The sequence below is a fragment of the Humulus lupulus genome, chromosome 2 (genome assembly GCF_963169125.1).
Source record: "Humulus lupulus chromosome 2, drHumLupu1.1, whole genome shotgun sequence".
Classification (NCBI taxonomy): Eukaryota; Viridiplantae; Streptophyta; class Magnoliopsida; order Rosales; family Cannabaceae; genus Humulus; species Humulus lupulus.
This window is the reverse complement of record NC_084794.1, coordinates 252,734,459-252,753,705: the sequence shown is the minus strand read 5'-3', so window position 1 is coordinate 252,753,705 and position 19,247 is coordinate 252,734,459.

Genomic DNA, 19,247 nt, shown 5'->3' with positions numbered 1-19,247 from the left:
GCAAGTGTTGTTCAAGAAAATGCTCCTTTAAATGCCACATATACATCGTCTGATATTCAAAAGGAGATTTTTTATATATTTTCCAACAAGGTGAAGAAAGAGATTCCTCAAGCAATTGAAGACTCAAAATTTTGCATCACAGTAGATGAAGCACATGATGTGTCCAAAAGAGAGAAAATGGCTCTTGTTTTGAGATTTATAGATAAAGAAGGGTTCATTAGTGAACGATTTTTTGGTGTTGTCCATGTATGTGACACTACGGCATTAGCTTTGAAATAAGGTATTGTTTACCGAGTTTTTCGGAAACTACAATAATAAAAGTTAAGAGAGACTGGAGAGAAAGGGTTTAGAAGTTGTAAGCCAAATTTTTACATGGTTGGGGCGTTAATGAGCCTTAGTCCACGAGTCAGTTGAATTAGAGCTTAGGGAGCTTCTTACAATGGAGTTTTCTACAGGTTTCAGCAGAGTAACTATATACATGTCAAAAGGAGATCCTTTCTTCAGTGCTCTGTTGCATGTACTTATAGGTTCACAGGTGCACTGGGCTTGGGCCGGGCTGACCCGGGCTGACCCGAGCCCAATAAAGGTAAAAAATATTGATGCCTCCTTTATCGGAAGCTCAACACAAATGATTAAAACAAAAAAGAAAAATATTAATTTGAACCCACTGGGCCATCCCAAACCATATCTATCATGAGACAAATTGGAGCTTTGGTCTGGGCATTTCGAGTTACGAGGCAGATTCAGGGGACAAGATCGGTCAGATCAGTGGCTGCGCAAGTTTAAACCAACGGGGTACAATCCCGAGGTGGCCTTTTCTGCAGGGGAAACGTGGGGACTACTCCCACGCTTCCTGTGACGAAGTCAGGGTCACGAATGCTTTATCCTGCCAACCTTGGAGAACCGACCCGGGTTCATTTACCCATGTCCCTCTCCGTTTGTCTAGGTCCTGTACCGTTTACCATGGGCCCGGACCATTTACCAGGAGCCCGGACCGTTTACCAGGCTTCGGGATCACCCACGTTGATCCCGACTGCTATCCGGAAGCCAAACATATCACTTCCCGGATGACCGTCCCGGACAATACTCTCCGGACGCCCTTCGGGCCTCGCCCGGAATCGGGCTGTCGATATCTATTATACTTCTTGCCAAACGGGCCTGGGCTGGGCCCAAACTTATTTGGCCAGCCCGTGGGCCTGAAACGCGGATCTCGGTGCCTGATAGGAAACGGGGATAACAGGTATATTTTTTGTTCTTTCTCAACATAATTTAGTTATTCTAACATACGCGAGCAAGGGAACGATGGAGCTAGTAACATGAGAGGAGAGTGGAATGGCTTGTAGGCTTTAATTTGTAATGAATGTCCATATGCATATTACATCTATTGTTTAGCCCATCGCCTCCAACTTGCTTTAGTTGCAGCTTCTCGAGAAGTAAGTCAAGTTCATCAATTTTTCTCTACCTTGGTTTTCATTATCAATATTGTTACTGCATCTTGCAAGCGTAATAATGAATTAAAGGAGGCTGAATTTGATGAACTTGCTACTAAGATTGCAAATGATGTAATCGAATCAAGGATGAGGCTAAATCAAATTAGCACCTTAAAGCAAGTTGGAGATACTCGTTGGGGTTCGCATTTGGATTCTATTTCTAGCTTGCTCAAAATGTTACTTGTGTGGTTTTGAGTAAAATTGCAAAAGAAAAAGTTTCATATTCTCAACGTGGAGATGCAGATTTTGCTTGTAATCAATTATTATCTTTTGAGTTTGTTTTCATATTACATCTTATGAAAGAGATTTTGGAAATTACTCGTATTCTTTGTGTAGCCTTACAACAACAATCACAAGATATTTTGAATACTACGCATTTTGTTGCAAGTACAAAAAGGCTACTTAAGAGCTTTCGAGATTTAGGATGAGATTCTTTCCTCATGAAGGTTACATCATTTTGTGAGCAACATCAAATTGATATCCCAAATTTGGATGCTCAATATGTTGCAAGGGGTGGAAGATCTCAAAATCAACAAGATAAGATTAGTGTTATGCCTTATTATCGAGTTGATATCTTTATTACTACACTTGACTATCAGTTGCAAGAATTAAACTCTATATTCAATGAACATTCAATAGAATTTATCACTGTTTTTGATCCTAGAGATGGATTTAAAATTTTCAAGATTGATGATATTTGCAAATTTGCATAGAAGTTCTATCCTGATAGTTTCTCAGAGCAAGAAGTAGTACGTCTAAGAATTAAACTTCAACATTTTGTGCTTGACATTCCAAATCATCCTGAATTACAGAATTTATCTAGTATTCATGAATTGTGAAGGCTTGGTGAAAACAAGGAAAACAATTATGTATCCTCTTATTGACAGATTACTTAGGCTTGTTCTTACTCTTCCTGTATGATAGACCCAAAACGGGTATGTTTTAAATATTTATATCGCAAGTGCACGAATCGTTCATATAGAATAGTGATCGTGTAAGCAAGGATGTCGAACCCAAAGGAGTTGTTTAAAATCGAAAAGAAAACTACTTTAAACTAAAATTAATAAATTCTAACCTAGTTCCAAAGATTGATGGGAATTAGTGACAAGAAAATAAAATAAAAGATAATAATAAAGAAATTAAAGACAATAAATAAAAATAAATTAATATTAGAAATCAAGATAGTAAAAGAAAGATTATTAAGATAATAGAACCCACAAAATATAAGTTCAATAATATTTAAAAGTACATTGACTCCCAAGTTTTAGTAATAGTATAAATTAATCAAATCATCACTTATTCAAATTAGATATTCTATTTAAGCACAAGTTTTTATAAAAATATATGATCTATCTTCACTTTTCAAAAAGTATAATTTCAAAGCATTTAGTGTAAATCAATCTAATGAAATAACAAATAAATCAATGAATATTATTTATAAGGCAAAACATAATATTTTTGTTCTAAGCATTGGATGTATACAATTTAATGACACATCTTACACAAAGAATATTATGTTTTTGCACTAATGAAGAACAAAGTGTAAATATGTGCTAGCAATCCAAAATACATGATATTTAAGATGAAAGAAGATATTTGAACAAGAAAAATCCATAAAATTTGTTGCACAAAATGGGAAATCAACATACAAAATAAATACTATCTAGTTACATATTATTTCATCATCACCTTAATAATCTTAAAAAGATTAGAAACTCATAACTAGAGTAGAAATTACAAACAAAAAAAGGAAAATTTTGAGGAGAAACCCCCAAAATTTTCCTCTAAAAACTCATAGAAAAATGAGCAAAAAGAAGAAGAAGATGAAGAGAATAGAGATGTTTGAAGGTGTAGAAACTTGTATAGTGTAACCTCTCCCAAAATTAAGCACACCCCCAAATGGTCTTGAAAATTCCCTATTTATAGCCAAAATGAGAGTATTAAAATAATCAATTTAAATTGATTAAATTAATAATAATATGGCAAAATAGGGGTAAATTATATGGTGTAATGATGATTTTGGGGTAAAATGTGTAGAAAAGTTTGGGTAAAAATATGACATTTTTGGGTATAGGGACAAGGGGACCATTTATGGGCTCAATGAAGGAAAGAAGGAAGCTGCATGGGGATGTTGGGGGCTTCGGTGGTACTTGGCTGAAGGGGCAGTGGGCCGTGACTGGCATGGAGAGAAGTGTTGGAGGCAGGCGGTTGATGGTGTGGATGGTCTAGCAGGAGGCTGGCACAGCTAGCTGTTGGGCTGGCCCGTGTGGGCTTTGGCCTGATGAAGCAGCTGGCTGGAGCATGTGGTTGGGCAGGAGGGAGGCCAAGCGTTGAGCCTGGTGCTGGCAGCTAGGCCTTGGTGAGATTTTGCTTACTTATGACATTTTAAAAATGTCATTTTTCCTTTCTTACTTTTAGCTTTTTATCATTTTTTCCAAACACAAACATAACACAAATTTCCTAACAAAATAAACATAAAATAAATCATAATAAAATAATTTCATTATAAAATAAATCAAGTTAATTCTTTGAAAATATTAGTTATAAATTAATTTATATTTAACATTTAAGTTCAATAATACAACATTTTTTTACCTCAAATTAAACAACAATAATTCAAATAATTAACTACAACATTTTACAACAAAATAATTATAAAAATACACAAAAATCTATAAAATCATGATAAGACTAATAAATTCAAAATTACTTAAAAACTCAATAACTAAGCAACAATTAGCATAAAAAATTTGGTAAAATAACTCTATTTTGTAGAGTTATCACTGTAGCAACAACAACCACAGAACGAGCATTTTCTATCATGAAAATTATCAAGATAAAGCTCTGAAACAAGATGGAAGATATTTTTTTGAATGATTGCTTAATTGTTTGTATTGAGAAATAAATTGCTACAAAATTTAGTACTGAATCCATTATAGATGAGTTTGCATCTATAAAGAATCGTCGAGCACAACTTACTTATAAAAATAAAAATTGATGTTTTGAATTATTATTGTCGCTCTTTCTATTGAGATACTTGTTATTTGAAAGACTATAACTTATTTTTAAATGTTATATACATAGTATATTTGGATCTTTATGATGAATTATTCTCTATGATATTTATTATACAATAACAAAATTGGCCCCTCTTGTCTATAATAAATCTTGGCTTCATCACTGGTCTCATATAAATATATACGAATGATGAGAATAGTTAAAAAGTGTGAAAAATAGCACACTTAACAACAACAAAAAATAATTTTTGGTATGCTAAAAGGTATGTTGGCACATGTTAACAGATGATTCAAATTTGGATCAAAATATAATATGATGTAAATTTGGATCACTAATAAATGTTTACTTTTTTATTTACATTTTTGTCATTACTTATTATTTTATTATCATTTATTAAATTTTTATGCTAAATTTAGTATAATTTTTGCATCTTTCATTAGAGATGATCTAATTGAGTACCAAATTTGTGATGCGGTGTTAAAATATAATAAACTCTGCAAAAAAGTTGCTCTAATTGTGTGCCAAATGTTGTGCTAAATTTGGCACGTGCTAAAAATTGTGTTAAATTTAACAAGATGTATATTTGGAGCAATATTAATTAATATTTTTTTATTTACTATTTTCCATTTTTAATATTTATTATTAATTTTGATATCTCCTTATATAAAAAGTGTGTAGATAACACTTTTTTTTTATTTTAATAGTTATTTTTGTTAACTTTAACGGAATATACATTTAAAACTAATTAAAAATAAATATTTATTAATTATATTAGTATAAATTCAAATTAAAGTTCAAATGTTATAAAATATTATTATGATAATATATAATACAAAATTAGATATTTAATAATTATATTAATATAAATTCAAATATTATTAAATATTATTATAATAATATATAATCCTAATTTTTTATTCAAATATTATAATTATTATTATAATAATAATATTTAATAATAATTATATTAATATAAATTTAAATATTATAAAATATCATTATAACAATAATATATAATTCATAATCTTAATTTTTATTAAAAAAATTATCATTTATATTTAAAAAAGAAAACATGTTATTTTTTTGTTTGATCTAACTTATATAAATATATATTCATATTAAATAACAATAAATATTATAAATATATCATATATAGGTTTCATGTGTATAAAAATAGTATGATTGTGTAACTACATAAGAAATTAGAATAATATTTATCTTTTATCAAGAATAAACAAGATTATTTTCCAATCATTAAGGTGTAATTTTAATAATATCATGAATGTTTTGTACATTAAATATGGTAGTTTGTAATCTTAAAGGCAACCATATTATATATATATATATTTTTAAAACCATAAACAATGATTTGGAATAATTTTTCTTTTAATATGTTTATGTAATTTTTTATATATAATATTGTTTATTTATTTAAAATTTATATGACAATTATAAAAACTTAATAAAAATAATTAATAAATGTATATATAAATTAAATTAAGAAAATGTGCATTGCAAGTTGGTATTATTATATGTGAATGAAGACTTTTTATATAATTTGATTTTTAGATTATAATAAAATAAAAAAGAAAATTATTACTTTTATATTTTTAATAAATATTAAATAATAACACTAATGAAAGATTTATATTTGCATCAATTTTTATAATTATGTATTGGAGCATGATTGTAAAAATTGTGCCAAATATATCACTTATTGATTTTTTATGTCAAATATAGCACAATATTTACATTTCTATTGGAGATGTTATAAGAATACGACGGATATGCATACATATCACTAGTATAATGGCTTGAGGGCTCACGAGCCAAGCCCCCTCATTTTTGTTTTTAAAATAAATATTATTTTAGTGTAGATTTTTTTTTTTTAAATAATAAAAAATCAAAGCCCTTCCAAAAAAAATTAAAACACAAATAATCTCTCTCAACAAAATTAGGGCCTGTTTGACATTGTTTTCTGTTTTTTGTTTTCAAAATTTTGCTCTCAGAAATGAGAACAGAAAACTGTTTTTGTAGTTTTCAAAAAACAAGAGGTGTTTAGTTAATGTTTTCTAAAAACAATTTTTTTAGTTTTATTTTTTTAAATCTTAAATAAAAAATTAACAAATATATTTACAAAGAGAAAAATATTTTAAAAGTTTGTAATAAATAATGAGATAAAATAATTTGAAAGAAAAAATGATAAAAAATAAGAAGTGAGAAAGTTAGGAAAGAAAATTTGAGAACAATAGAAAACAGCTTTTTGTTGTTCTCAAAATTTTCTGTTTTTTGTAACTTTGTTTTTAAAAATTATTTTATGAAAACAATGTCAAACACTCCAACTTGTTTTCAAAAAACAGTTTTTAGCTTTTAAAAACAAAAAACAATTTTTTAGTTAAGGTGCCAAACACCCTCTTAGTATCTCGTTGAGTTTCGTTTAGATTAGTATCTCGTTGAGTTTCGTTTAGGGTTTTTTTTTATGTAGTCTTTTTATATCAAGTACAACTTTTCATTAAAAAAAATACCTTTACATTTTCGTATTTTATTTAAATAGTTTTTGGTGTATGTATAACGTGTGTATATACATATAGAGACAGACTTTTATTTTTTAAATAAAAAATAAAAAACTGTAAAAATAAAATTATTATTTTAGAAAAAAAAAATCCATATGTTTTATATATGAAACTTTATCCAAATTTGTAAGTTGTTTTTTTTTTGGAAAAATTTGTAATATTTTCTCATTATCATATGACGATAAGGAATATATATCCCTTATGTATAAAAAGTGTGTAGATAACAGAAATTATTGATTTAACAGTTTTTTATTTTTTTCCATTAATTTTAACGGAATATTTTTATATTTAACAGAATATTCTTATATTTAACGGTAGATTGTTAACATGACTTAAACTTAAATAGAATTAAATGAATGAATAATTAAAGAAATTAAAATATGATATTTTTTAGATATTTTACAATGATAATTATTTAAAAATAATAAAACCATATATTTTATAATTTAAATAAAATTTAATTAAACTTAAACTTAATATTATATTAAATATTGTTAACGTTGCTTTTCGTCAACTTAAATCGTAGAGCAATTAAACAATATGAATTATGGTGCGAATGAATAATATAGTGGAACAATAAAGTTTTTACGTGGTTCAGCAGTTAAATCTGCCTAGTCCACGAGTCTATGTTATTAAGACTTTGAGTTTTCTGGAAATCCTTCAGAGATGAATTACCCAGAGTTTTCTCTCAAGATCATGATCGGTCCCCTACAAGTGATCATTACATCTCTATTTATAGAGAGGTTACAGAATTCATTCCCACATACTTCAGGAAGATACTCTGCATATAAATTCAAGTAATTACATTAAATGATGTAACTCCTATATACAAGGAAACATCCCCTGAAGACCCGGAAACGGATAACAAACTTGTTAATATCCCTTTAATGTTGGGATGTTACAACAATAAATATATTTAAACATACAGAACGTGTTATATCAGATGACTCATCAAATCTCCGAGGTCAGCAACCAGTATCGTGTCAGTCAAGGCTTACGGACTTGTTACAAACTGGCCATCTTATTCCAAGACCTGCTTGGAGCAGATAAATATCATCGAGGCTGTCACATTTCGAGCTTGTACTTTTTAAGCTCGGACTACTCGATGCGAAGGCACTCGATAACGAATGTACCCCGATGCTATGCCCTTTCGAGCCTAGAAAGGATCTTGAGGTTACATGTCTTCGAGACTGCCATCTTACTTCGGAGGTTTTACAACTGGACTATAACACATGTATTTCATATATCTCGAGCTCATACTTGACGAGTCCAGTTTTCAAGGTCATAATCTCTGGTCTCGAATTCTGGGTGTAACAGTTTGCTCCCTCAAAAGTATTAGTTCGAATCCTATGAGAATGAAACTTTTGAACTACTTCCATTAGAAACCATACCATCAAATATACTCGAGTGTGGACACGCGTCGAACGGGTATTGATCACTCAAAGTACTTGAGTACCTTGGAAACCTGCCCACGTCTATCTGCCTGCCATTCTTTATGGTACCATCATATTATTTTTCCCTGACCGTCGAATTGGATACAAAACCTGGCCAATGGCTCAGATCAGCTCAGCCTTTGACACTCCCAGGGGGCTATAAATAAATACATCCCCATCGTCTTCCCCACTTCACTTTTGCCTTGTGTTTTCAGAGGAAAAAGAAGAAAAACCAGAATTTGAATTTGCCCCAGTTCTTGCATGTTCTCCAAACTAAGAAAACAAAACAACGTTGGCTTGTTCGACTCCGTGGGATCGTCTTTGCAACCACTCCTTCGGTCTTCAATTTCTCAGTACCCGCCAGCTACATTGTGTAAGTATCTGTTCTCAACCCCTTATATCCATGTTCATACTTTATCTTTTCGTGCACGTTTATGCTTCTGTTGCACCTTGGGCACTAGTTTAGCACTAGGATACTGTTGGTCCATTCACTAATTTAACGCACTAGAATGTTTCGGCTGATAAATATTAGATTTAAGTTTTAACATTATTGGTTCAAAACCCAGTTCATACGTAAAAGACTCAAATATGGTTCTTTCACTGAGTTTTTGAATTTTGGGTGACATATCTTGCACACCAAGATATTGGGTACAAAATCATGGTTTTTTAAAGAATGCACGATTCCCAAAAATATCACTTTTTGAGTAACCGCCACCTTTTTTCCCTCATATATTGGGTTTTCAATAACATGTCCACCTTCGTTTCTTTTGGTGGAATACACGCTCTGAGACTGGCCTCATCCTTTGGATCGAGCTTCCCTTGTAGCCTCGATCATTCGAGCTTAGGTCTTCTATTTATCTCATTATTTCTTGTTCACTTGGCCCTCACCCTTTTGCTTTCTTGTTAGATGCCGCAGAACTCGGGAAAGTGGTGGGGGGTCTAAGCTTGCGATTCCTTATTCACCCTCAACCCTGAGCCCGGAATCTCCTTTCACTCGGAACTAGCGCCTGATCTAGGAGCACAAATAGAGGTGTGAGCAAGAGGATATTTGAGATCACTTTCGACGTCAGATAGACGAGGTCGAAGAAGGACAAAGGAAAAAACTAAGGGTCACCCTCTACCCAGATTCGGACACCGAGCCTAGACCGATTCCTCTCGACCCTACGCTCAAAGTGACAATCACTTTCAATCCGGGTGATCTTCAATTCTCACTAATGGGGGAACCTTCTACCTCGCAGCCGACCTCGATGCCTGCCTCGAGAAGGGAATTCTTCGAGGCCAAGCACTATTGGAGCTCGATCTCATCGTTAGGGCAGATTACTGACATTCTGACCCTACACAGTATAGGATTGTCAAGCTCGCTGAGGTGTCGAGCTTCGACCTCCCACGAGCAAAGTTGCCGCGCTTCGGGAGATGGGAATCCTGACAGTAAGCTGAGGTATGCAGCTTGGAGCCAGGAGCACATGAAGGCAGGAGCTGTTCTGCCTTTGAAGTCCTTTTTTAAAGGCTTCTTGGATTTTGTTGGGCTGGCTCCCTTCCAGCTCAACACCAATTCTTACAAGGTTCTGTCCGCCTTGAGGTCACTTTACCACAAGCTGAAGTGGGAAGGACCTTCGCCTGAAGAGATCTTATATCTCTTCTGTCTGAAAAGTAATCCGTCTCGAGCTCGGGGAGGAGACGGCTTCTATTATCTTTCGAGTTATTCCAAGGAGACGAAGATTTTCGGGGATCTTCCCAACCATCCTTCGGACTTCAAGAAGGCCTTCCTCTGGACAAATGGCCTAGCTCCATCCTGATACTATTCGTTCAGGCGAATTCGTAAGTATCCCAAACTTCTTTCTTTTTTGTGCTCAAACTTTGTTCAGGCTCGTGCTTAGTTAAAATGTGTTTATTATTCCAGCCAACTTCCACCATCCTACTCCCACTAAGGAGATGAGAGAGAACAAAGAGGCTCTGCTCCAACTCCCTTATGGCAGGAGGTCCCTCTCTTATCTCCTGCACGAAGAAAAACTCCGGGCATGTGGCCTCTTGGAGAAGGATCAGTCCACATTTGACTGGTCCAATAAAAAGTATGACCAATGGGAGCTCGTGCCCCTCCCAACCAGTAACCTTCCTCCGAGGAGAGATGCGAGGCCTCCATCTCCAGCTCGGCGTCGCAGGAGTCCGCAATCGGGGAATGAGGCAACAATGAAGCCTTGAGCTCGAGCTCGAGTGACAGAGGTACAATCATCCTTAGCTCGGATTTGTGGTCTCCCTCACTACTAAAGCATAAACCCGATAGATTAATACTATGTGAGGACGATAGGAACCACTTCTATGTATGGTCTTGGGTAGATGAGAGGGTACATAGATTCGATAGCTGGCTCGGGAAATATGACACCATGTATAGTTTGAACGAGGTATGGGACGGAATAGCCGTTCAATATGGGACTAATGACTACAGAGACCTTTCGAGGTTGACTTCCACTTATAGGGAAGGTACTCCCCCCGCCTCTTCTGAAGATTGGGGAATTACGTGGTCGCCGAGCAAGAGCTCAGGGGAGAGTTCCAGTTAGGTTTCTCTCCACTTGTCTTTTCATTCCTTGTCTGACTGCATCATGCTAACTTATTTTGTTTTGGGATATCTCATAATGCGATGTGAATGTTCAGGTGATATGGACTCCGACCTTGACAACGTACTGGCCAGCGGCGGAGCTCAAAGGAGTAAGCGCCCGAGGGGGTCGCAGAAAACAGGCCGGCCTGCTAAGGTCCTTAAGAGGACCGAGAAGACGCCTCCTCCCCCGGTTCCAGCTGCTTCGAGCCTAGTTCTGAGTCCATCTCCTCAAGCCGAGACGTCTTCTGCGACCTTGCCTCCCGCTCCTCCTGCAATCCGGGTCAACCCCACGCTTGGCCCACCTCCGAAGAAACCCTCAGCCTCAAGAACACAGCTGCTTTCAATTTTTACTCACGTCGATGAGTATGTGATCTACAACGCAGCTGGACCTCATGGGGCTACGCTAGGCTCAGAAGTTTTGTCTCGGATGGGCCAGAGCTTTGGCAACTTCGACGCCCCTCACTGGCAGTTCTTGAATAATGCTCGAGACTGCAACACTCTTTATGAGAAGAGCATCGAGCTCACTGCTGTGGTAATCTTTCTCATCTTGCCACTAGCTGTATTTATACTTGGTTCATATTCTAATTTGATTTCTTTGTATGAAAGACTCTTGCTGTCTCTGCTCAACTTAACTATAAGTTGAACAACGAGGTCCATTCGAGCATGTCTTTTGCTCAGGAGTCGAAGGATCTCCAACTCAAGCTCAGTGACGCTCAAGACCACAAAGACAAAGATGGAGGCAGAAGCTGAGCAGCTAAAGGCCAAGACATCTGAGCTTGAGGAGCTGAATGCCCAGCTTGCGGAGCTTGAGAAAGTGAATGCCCGGGTCGCGGAGCTTGAGAAGATCAATGCCAAGTTTGAAGAAGAGAAGGCAGCCACTTTCGAGATCATGGAGGGTGAAAAGGCTCGTCTTCTTGAAGAGTTTAAGGAGAAGAAGGATCAGGCAGTCGACCTGGCCATGTATAGAATCTGGGCCAATAATGTCGACCTCGACACCAGCTTCTTAGGCCCCCTTGAGGCAAAACTTGTGGCTAAATGGCAAGCCCGACTTGATGAGGAGGAGGCTGCTCGAGATGAGGTAGAAGGAGCCAGGGAGGATGTTGATGCTGAGAAGGCCAAGGAAGATGCTGAGAAGGCCAAGGAGAATGCTCCTCCTTCTTAAATCTTGCTTCAGGGTTGCGTCCCTCTAAATTTCTTGTAATAGTTTGTGTTTGATTTTTTACTTTTTATGCCCCCGGGGCCAAGACAATTCTATAGCTCTTGAAAGAGCTGCCTTTTTACGAGCTATTTTCGAGCTCAGACTTATGATATTTGAGATACCATTTTTGACTTTATTTTAATATATTTACTTTACATTTCTTGGGTCGAAATATTTCGTGCATTTTATATTAAAGTGTCCTATATGCCTGTTTATTCATACAAACATATGGTGGATTTAAGCTTGAGGTTCAATGCATTCATGCACAGTTTGCTCAAAATATCCGTATCCGATCTCGTTATTTGTCAAGGTCGGGGATTACTTTTACCATGCACCCGAAAGTACTTATATGGTGTGTAATGCAAATGGTTTAGTTATATTTTTCTTTTTTCGTTACTTTTCCTCGTCCTCGGGTAGCTCCCCGAGGTTATGGGGTTAAAACTATCGTTTTGCAAGATACTCCAGCCTCGATCTCGACTTAACGCGAAGTGAGTTTATGTTCCAACTTACTGTCGATTAGTTTTAGCTGGTTTGTTCCAAACATATTAAGGTCGTGTTTGGTTTGTAATCCATACATTTATATTTTTAATCTAGTTCGCATATTTGGTTACATCCAAACATTTTTATCTTTTGATAATTTGGTTATGTCCAAACTTTCTTAGCTCGCGCATTTGGTTACGTCCAAACACTTGTATGTTTTTTATAGTTTGGTTATATCCAAACTATCTTAGCTCGTGCATTTGGTTATATCCAAACACTTGTATTTTTTTCGTATATGCTATTTTATTTTTTCAAGCTGATGGTATATGTACCACTAATGCCCCCTTAATATCCTATGAGTGTGACCATATGTTATTTAATTAAGAGAGATTGCAAAAAATACAGCATATTAAAACGAAATCAAACTTTATTTGAATAATTCAATAATAGGAAATGTTGACGCGGTTCTTCGCCAACAAGTAATTAAGAGAAGAAGAGAAAGAGATTAGTGCTAATAATGAACCGAAACAGATATATGATCTTAGGAAATGGAATGGTGACTCAAGACACGGTTTTTAAGTGGTTCAAAGGTTAAAATCCTTCTACTCCACTAGTCAATATTATTGCTCTGTTCTGGGTATATGATTACATGATATTTCTTACAAGAGATAATCCAACCCCTATCAACTCCCAGGGTCTCCATATTTATAGGAGAAGGCACCTGGGAGTTGGTAAGAAGGTCATCCCATGACCTTCTTACCTATCATATCAACTCTGTGACATTCATGATTAATTCCTAAACTTGACACATAAGTGTGGTCAAATCAATAGGTAAGGAGATAATGGGCCGCACGGCCCAACCCAGTCGTGGGTGTCTGAATACGCACGTTCCTGCTGCATGTCTGAGAAGTCAGGGGCATATCAGACACGTGCACTCTGATATATGCACGTTTACCTTGCATGTGTTGACTTTACAAAAGGGTCATAGCTCCATATCCAGCTCATAGTACGAGCTGGATACTTAACTTGACCTTCGGCCTCCTGAGTCCGGACTCAGGTCTCAAGCAATCTTGGCGAACCCTTGGGTTACCTCAAGCTAAGGAGGTACGACCTTATGACGGAAGCTCCGATCTTGGGGATGTCCACGAGATAATCATGATTAGTTCGCAGCTCAGCCCGTGGGAAAATCAGGGCGTACATCTACCCCCAAGCCCCTGCTCGTGGTATACCACGTCGTATAAGATCACAGTAGGGGCTTTTGGGCTTCCCCATGAACTATTCACATTTCACCTCTTACGCAGGCGCCTGATACGTGGAACATCGTGGTTGGTGACGGTACGTCTTACGAGAACCGCATTTAATGGCCTAGCCTATGCCTAGCCGTCGTTCCGTATTTCGAGTGGAGGGCCTCGGATCCCTCATCAGGGCCATCCAACGGCCCTCTACACGTGACTCTTCACGTATATAAAAAGGGGTGGCCACCCTACGCATGGATCACCTTTTCATTTGAAATTTCTCAGAACTTCTCTCCTTCTTCTCTCCTTATCTCAGATTATAAACCCTCTTCTCTTCAGCGCTCAAGAAGCTCAGACGTAAGGATTTCTTCAAAGCTTTGGAAGCCAATACTCCGACGAAGCTTTCACCTAGGCGATACCTTCATCCACCTCCCAGCCAAACACTGTAAGTCTCCTGACTATGTGTGTTTTGAAAATATATTTCACTGTAGTCGCATGCAAGGGTTTTACTGGGTTTTGTGGATACGGAGGGTGAAATCCTTTTTTAGGTTAGGGTATTTTTGCTGTAGGAAATCACTTAAGAGTATGGTTTATAGGATGCATTTTCTGGGGAAAATTTCTGGGTAAGAGTTTTGGAATTTTGGGTGCAAAACCAGGTAGCTTAAGGGACACGCTTCACATGTGGTTTTGCAATTTTTTCCTACTGAAACTTTCCCCCCAAGGCAAATTCTATCCTGACCCTCCTGACACACGAATTCCGAGTAATCGGGGATCTGTTGGGAGCACAGGCGCGTGTTCATTGAACCGCGTGGTCCCACTCTCCACGGGCTGGGCTTACCTCAGCTCGTGCAAATAACATTTGATTTTTCCTCAAGCTTGGGTCGCCTTTTCTGAAATATTTTCTTTTGTTCGTTAGGCGACCAGATGGCACCGAAAAGGAACGCTCCCAAGAAGACCGTCAGCAGCTCGGCCCCACAACAGGACAAAGGAAAGGCGGTGATGCCGGACTCCCCAATTCCCAACTTTGGGCCGGCGGTGGAGCAGGAGGTTGAGGTCGCCCCCGATGCCTTCTTTGAGGCGGAGAGGATCGTCTCAAAGGTCACCGACCAGGCGAAGATCAACAAAAAATTTATTTCCCACAACATCGCCCTGGGGAGAACATCCATGGTGGCCCGACCTCCCGCGGAAAGCGAGCGGAGCTGCGCGCCGCTCGACGAGGTATTCGCGGCTTGGATCGGCGAGCATTTCAAGGCGGGGGCAATCCTCCCGCTGGACCAGTATTTCGCGGACTTCCTCAATTATGTGAGGTTGGCGCCATTTTAGCTCCCCCCCAACTCTTATCGGTTGCTGGCGGGGTTGAAATATCTATTTTTGAAGCATGAGTGGGAGGTCCCCACTCCAGCGGACATTTTATACTTTTTCTACCTCAAGGCCAGCCCGGATCAGCGGGGGCGAGGCGACGGGTTTTACTACTTAACCTGATTCCCCAATACGGCCATGGTCATCGAGCTGCCCAGCCACCCCAACGACTTCAAGGATCAATTCTTCAAGTCGACGGGGTTCAGGAATTGCGAGCTCCACTACTTCAATTGTCCTCGTAAGTGTTTTTCATTCTAAGCACGTAAATTAAGTGTCGTTTTTGCTCCTCCTGCACCCCTTTCTGACTTAGACTAATTCTGCAGCCATCTTCGCGAGGACAGAGAAATCTGTGACCCTCGAGGCCCAATACGAGACGCTAGCGGGCTTGCCCCCCAGCGAGAAAGATTACCACGTGCTCGTAACAGACGAGACGATGATAGCCTGCAAGCTGATTTTCCCAAATCAGACTTTAAACCTCAGGAGGCCCCGGGGGCCTACCCCAGCTCGCGACACCAGACCCATCATCGTGGAGGAGGTCGTGGGAGACGAAGACGAGGAGGACGAGGGCGACGAAGTTCCCCTCGTGAGGAATAAGAAGCGGGCCTTGGAGGTCACCCAGAGGACGGGCGACGAGAGGATCCAATCCGGAGCAACCGCGGGTCCTTCTGGCCAAGGTAACTCTTATATGTTTAGGAGTCTAGATAGGGCCACAGTAGACCCTCGGATGGCTAGGTTCAATCCTAGGCAGCTCGTCCATCGTCACCAAAATGATCCGGACCTGAATACCACCCTGCTCCATTGTGTCGACCGGCTTGTGCTGGATTACCAAGATAGACGGCCTAGGGGTACCGTAGTAGTAGATAACACCCTAGCCTTTAGGTCGATCTTATTCGAGGAGTATGGGACCAACCTTCGTACATGACCATCACTCCGGAGGGGTGTCGTAGCTCTAGGGCTTAGGCAATACGTAGAGGAATCTAGCCCTGAGTCAAACTCGGACCCAGAACTTGCGCCAGCTCGGAAAGTAATCGACTTTGATTCTTCTTCTAGCTCGGGGGGTATGATTCCCTTAGTATTCATATACTTTTTATCTTTACCCCTTTGTGTTTTGTATCTGTATGGTTGCTAACTCGTACTAACCATGTTTTTGTTTTGACAGGAGAGATGTCTCAGCCCGAGGAGAGCCTGCGAGGAGCTTTCGCCGGGGCCTCGGGGCCAAAGATGAAGAACCTCCGGACACTTAAAAAAGCTGCCGGAACACCCACCAAATCTCCTGCAAAGAAGAAGGAGCAGCCCCCCGCCGCCCAGGTCGCAGGAACTAATCCTCCTGCTGCTGGGGGGAGCAACATGCCTCCACCCCCTCCGCGAGCTCCGGCCGCCACCTGGGATGCAGGAACGGAGCTTGGGACTTCGGCGATCGTACCCTCCGAGGTACGCATCCCAGTCAATCCCCAGGATCTGGAGAAGATCCCAGAGCCCTTCCGGGGAACGGTGTATGAGTTGGCGAACTACGCCGTCAGCCACATCTACAAGTTCAATGAGAAAGAGCTTCGGGCCATCGAGTCAATGAGCCCGGTGGGCGTGCTGGAGTCTTCACTGGGCATGAACCTAATGGTAAGCTGAATTTACCCTTTCATGGCTTTTTACTACTGCACTTTGCCCCTTTTATTTTTTCTCTTCTTTTTTTTTTCTAAGGCAATTGTCTTTTCACCTTCGCAGAGCGCCGTTGCCCTTCACCGGAGCATCGCCAGGACCAAAACTCAGCTCGAGGACATGAAGAGCGAGCACCAGACTACCCTGCAGGCGGCTAAGGATGCCTTGGCGGCCTCGCAGGTCGAGTTGGAAAAAACTCGCTCGAAGGTCCAAGAGCTCGAGACCTTCCTCGCCACCTCGCGGACAGACCTAGATGCCGTGAAGGCTGAGGCTCAGGCCGCCCTAAAGGCCGAGCAGACCACTTCGGAAAAGTCCCTGGAAGACCTTTTCTACCATTGCTGGGCCTACAATCCGGACGCTGACTACTCCTTCATGTCAGCGAGCCTCTGGGAGCGCTTGCTGGTGAAGTTCCAAGCTCGCCTTGATAAAGAGGCGCCCTTGGAGACCGGGGATAGTTCTAGTGCAGCTAAGCAAGGCGAGACGGCGACCTCCAAGGGGCCACCTGGCGGAGCTTAGGGCATTTCTTTTCTTGTGCCCTTCAATATTTTTAAATACTTTTTATGTAACCTTTGCATGAGGTGCTTTCGCCTCAAGACAATTTGATTTAACGCTTTCAATCGATCCTCTCTCTCTTTTTTTACGCGCTTTGGTTACAATTTCTTGAAAAACTTAGTGCGTGCTAACTTTTAACCATATCTTGAGCTCTTTAGGAAGAACAACGATCGATAGATTTAAATCAACTTCTAAGTTTTATGACCCGGTTATGACCAAGAACTTAATTTGAAAACTTAGTTCGTGTTAACTTTTATCCATATCTCGAGCTCTTTAAGAAGAACAACGATCAATAGATTTAAATCAACTTCTAAGTTTTATGACCCGGTTATGACCAGGAACTTAATTTGAAAACTTAGTTCGTGTTAACTTTTATCCATATCTCGAGCTCTTTAAGAAGAACAACGATCAATAGATTTAAATCAACTTCTAAGTTTTATGACCCGGTTATGACCAGGAACTTAATTTGGAAACTTAGTTCGTGTTAACTTTTATCCATATCTCGAGCTCTTTAAGAAGAACAACGATCAATAGATTTAAATCAACTTCTAAGTTTTATGACCCGGTTATGACCAGGAACTTAATTTGAAAACTTAGTTCGTGTTAACTTTTATCCATATCTCGAGCTCTTTAAGAAGAACAACGATCAATAGATTTAAATCAACTTCTAAGTTTTATGACCCGGTTATATCCAGGATAGGACTTAGTTAGTGTTTAATCCTTATCAATATCTCGTGTTTTCTAAGAAAAACAACGGTCAATCGATATGAATCAACTTCTAAGTCATTAAGGAGACCTGGTTATATCCAGGCACCATATGCCCCCCAAGTAACTGGGAAAGGGTCTTTCGTGGTTACTTTAGATTATACTTGCAAACATGTACAAAAAGCTGATTCTCATTCATACATAAAAAGTGGCCTTCCAAGCCTTACAAGTGAATCATTGATAATATTTCTTTAGGTGAATGGCGTTCCAAGTCCGCGGGACCTCCCCTCCATCAAGTCGAGCTAACTTATAAGTTCCGTCCTTGATGATTTCGATGACCTGGTATGGTCCTTCCCAGTTTGGTCCTAAAACTCCATCTTTGGGATCTTTCCCGGCCAGGAAAACCCTCCTTAGGACCAAGTCGCCAACGCTAAAGGCGCGTTTTTTTGACTTTGGAGTTGAAGTAGCGAGTGATTTTCTGCTGATAATGGGCGAGCTGGAGTTGCGAATCCTCTCGCCTTTCGTCAACTAGATCGAGGGAATGGCACAGGAGCTCGTGGTTTTGATCTTGGTCGTAAGACTGGACTCTATGCGAAAGCACCTTAATTTCAATGGGGAGGACTGCCTCACTCCCAAAGGTTAGGGAAAAGGGAGTATGACCCGTAGGAGTCCGATGCGAGGTCCGGTATGCCCATAGGACCTTGGGGAGCTGTTCTGGCCAGACCCCCTTTGCTTCGTCTAATCTCTTCTTGAGGCTCACCTTTAGGGTCTTGTTGACAGCTTCGACCTGGCCATTTGCCTGAGGATAGGCCACGGAGGAGAAAATTTTCACAATACCGTGTCTTTCGCAAAACTCGGTGAACAGGTCGTTGTCGAACTGAGTGCTGTTATCGGAAACGATCTTCTTGGGCAGGCCGAATCGACAGATAATGCTTTTAACCACGAAGTCAAGCACTTT